Here is a 4,028-nt window from a genome sequence, read left to right as displayed (position 1 = left end):
GTCTCAGCAAACCACCCGACGAACCAGGACATGTCCAAAGTGCCTTGTGTAGGCTCATCGAGAGTCGTCTAGTTACTTAAATGTTATATCCTCAGTTACTGATGGAGAAAAAGAAAGAATGAGTACACAAGTGGGCCAAATCAAATGAGGCGGGTCAGGGCGCAGAGACACAAAGGGAGCAGCCGGCAGAATTTTGTCACCGCACGATGATGGCGACAGTACTATTTGTTGACAACAAGGCCGGCTGTGGCCTGGAGGACCAAGGCGAAAGGGCTGATTCTAAAGACATTCCTTAGGAAACGGCAGCCAGCCTGCTGATAGATGGAATGTGTCTTGAGTCCTTGGCAAAGAAACTTCGATTGAATCTGAGGCTGTTTGGGCTCCTTCGAAAATACTGGTGTTAATCCAAGTCTATTATTTCCACTGTGCTTTCATTTCCTCTTCTCTCTTATGTTAATACTTCTTATTGCCCACACCAGTCCTGAATGCTTTACCTGAGCTTTTACATACAAACAACATGAATATTTTTAACCACAGTGAGGTCACATCCTAACATTATTAATAGGCCTTTTGTTCATTTTGAGTGAGAAGAAAAATTCTCTAGTTCTCCACGTAGCTCTTAATTGGGCTTGAATAGAAAGATAATTTCATGTTCTCTTCTACTGTAAGTTAAGCATCACACCACGCTAACATTTCTCTGGGGGCTCGAATAACTTTAATAGAATGATGGATGGAGGGGATGTTTCCTCCCACCCCAATTTTCTTTCTCTTCCCCCTTTGCCCTTTATTGTCCTCTTTCCACACCACTTCCCCCAAAGAAAGTCACCTCATGGGTCAGTCAACATTCACAATGGGACCTTTCTGGAATGGCCACAGGGAGCCCACCCTCTTGCTCCATGGCAAATCTGTCATCCAGTAGTCAGTCATTTTTCCTCACCTGGATAATGAAGCTTTTGATGTATTACAAACTTGGCCCAAGGCCTAATCTCTATTCATAAAACCCTGTCATCTTTGGATGAAATGTGTGTTCCAGGGCCAATCTCATAATGAAACACTGACTTGACGGTGTTCACAGCAGAGAGAATTAGGGAGTACAGGAGAGGCCGCCTTCAACCGCGAACAAAGATGTTCAGACTATCCAGCATTACGGCTTCCGGGCTGTCTGTGGATGTTGCCTCCTTCCATTCACTGTGCATTTATTGAAAACCTCACCTGGAGAGCCATCCAATGTCCTTATTTCAGATATTTTGAAATACCACCTCTTCCAAGAAGTTCACTGAACTTAAGCAGAAGTGAAGTCATCTTTCTTCCTTGTTCTGCTACCTTGGAACTGTGTCTCTCCCCAGAGCACTCAAACTGGAACCAGCTCTTTATTTCATTCGTCTCCAGATGGGTTCTTTTATCTACACATGTCTTACTGTCACATTTTTCTAGAACATAAATGGCTGAGGACATCAGAGCTGGCCCAGAAGAGATTAAAGAATAGGATTTTGCTTTATCCAACTTAGTATATTTTGTAGGGCTCAGTACACAGTACACACTAAACATTAGGTGGATGAATTAATTTAAAAATGAATAGGCTGCTGGTTTATCACCCAAAAAGTCCCTGAGACGCCTCATTGATCCCCACCATCTGTTAGGGCTATTGAAGACAGTGATTCATTTCAGAAAAAGACGGTATAAATAAAAGAAATGACTTGGACTTTGGACAAACAGAAACAAAGCCAGACAAGCCCAGCTCTGAAATGAGTGGTGGCAATAATCCAGCCATTGATTTTTTAGGATCCGGACATTTACAGGAATGAGGAGATGCTGCTTCTTAGTCACTCAGCTTCTACGAGATAATATTTTTTCTAACCCCAAACCACAATGGTCATAACCACAAACAATATGCTGTAACAAGAGCAGTGTGCACTGTCATAGTGCATCTTAAAGTGTGTTCCACTTAGCGACAGTCCCAGAAGCTGTGCATGTTAGACAGTGTTTGGGGCCCACGTGAATGAGTCGATATCTCACATCATGCCACTCACTATGGTGGGCGTTACAATGTACAATTGTATATGGAGGACTGAGAAGTTGACCCACTAAATATATGCGACCACAGAATCCTATTTCCATGCAATGTCCATTATTTTTGCACAGAATCCACTTTAAGAAAGATGTCTCTGCCTGAAGTTCATTGACAGTGTTTTCATGCACATGGAGCAGGGATTTGCAACCTGCAATACGTTTGTGCCAGAAATGGCATGCTGGCCCTTCTTCTCCTGAAAGGTGACCCTGACCATCTGCCATAGAAATTACTTTAGCCACATACTCTGCGAGTGAGACTTGGCAGGTAGACCAGGAGGACCAGACCAGGAGGACCAGAAAGTGGGAAGAACCACCAACCCCCAGCTCGGATTGAGTGTTCATGCATTCCTAGAGGCGCTGCAATGCTCTGTTGGTCAGGGGTTGATTCTTGGCTGGTCACAGGGCTGGGCGACAGACCTGAAAGCACGTTTGACACGTGTCAGCAGCGGGTCAGAGACTGGCACTATCTGCTGCTGTTAGCTATCGCTTTGAAATAGGTCCACAACCTGGCAGGCTAGATGGAGACGTGGGTGCAGTTTTCTCTGCAACATTCACATGGTCTCAGGGGTTGTGCAGGCTTCCAGGGCAGAAGCCTGTACGAGGCTCCAGCGTACGAAACAGCTTCCTAGTCCCGGGTGCAGGAAGCTACCTACCGTCTCCTATTAAGTTGGCTTTCCCGTTGTGCTCAGGCGCTGGGCTCTGTGTTTTCCAATGTGTTTCTCCCCTCCCCCTTGTCCTTCTATCCCGTGTCCTTTCCTTATCAGTCAGCCTGATGCCCAGCTTGCCTCAGGAGGAGGAGACATTGCACAAAGCTGAGAAATACATTAAAAAGTCAGTTCTTGGCTTTTGATTTTCGAAACCCTAAGCCTCAGGAACAGCGAGAAACACCCAGAGCATGAAAAAATAGATTTGGAAGAAAACCTGACAAGGGGACATAGTTTGTCCCTCTCCCCACTCCCCCCCCCCCCCAACTCAAAGTAGAATTTTCCCATTCGGGGAAAGGAGAGCAGAAAGGAAGGGGCAGGTGGCGCCCATGGTCCTGGAGGGGCACTGTGTCCCGCTCGCCACTGCAGACTGAGACTCGGCGAGGGCGAGGCATGATGGAAGGGTCCAGGAGGTGGGAGGTGTCGGAGTGTGTAGATTTGTGGAAGTGGCAAGATGACAGAGAAGACTTTTTACTGAGTTCTCTGTGAGAGCCGCTGGGTTACCAGGCGCCCAAGAGAAGCACTGAGCTCGCACAAACAGAGAGCAGGGACAGGAGGGAACAAGGGGTCACTCAGCAGTAAATCAAGAAGTATCTTATTTCGACCTCCCGACAATTTTATGAGGTTAGCGAAAGTATCTTCATTTTACAGATGGGAAAACTGAGGTACAAGAAGACGAAATAAGTCACCCAAAGTCACACAGAAAGCAACAAAATTGGGATTCAAACTCATCTGGTCTGATTGCAGAGCCCACCTGTCTCTGCATATGGGTTCCCCTAAAGGAGACCCTTGAGATAAAAGATTTGGGGCACAAATGGTCTATCTAGGAGGTGATCTCAGAAAGCCCAGGCGAGGCGATGGGAAAGCAAGACAGTGGAGGAAGAGGGCCAGTAAAGGGTGCACCGCTGGGGGGGGCTACCACTGTGGACAACGGGGCTCACGCCTGCCCGGGGCCTGCTGAAGGGCTGAGGAAAACGTATCCCAGAACTGCCGCACCCAAGAGCGAGGGCCTGGGGTGCCGATACCACGCGCGCGCTCTCTCGTTTGTTGAAAGTTGGTCTTTGGAGTCCTAACGCCTCAGCGCTTCTGGCCTGACCTGCGCTCAGGCTGAGCTCACCCGCCAGGCAGAGACACATGCGTCTTGGGTAGGGCGCTGATGCTGTGCGTGGAAGTCACCCCCTGAAGCTGCAGGAGACGTCCAGGTGGGCTAAGGGCATACAAGCAGGGTACCAACAGCATCTGCCACAGCAGCCA

This window comes from Rousettus aegyptiacus, unplaced genomic scaffold, assembly GCF_014176215.1.
Source record: "Rousettus aegyptiacus isolate mRouAeg1 unplaced genomic scaffold, mRouAeg1.p scaffold_m13_p_13, whole genome shotgun sequence".
In the NCBI taxonomy this organism is placed as follows: domain Eukaryota; kingdom Metazoa; phylum Chordata; class Mammalia; order Chiroptera; family Pteropodidae; genus Rousettus; species Rousettus aegyptiacus.
The sequence above is the reverse complement of the archived record's forward strand: the minus strand, read 5'-3'. Positions refer to the sequence as shown.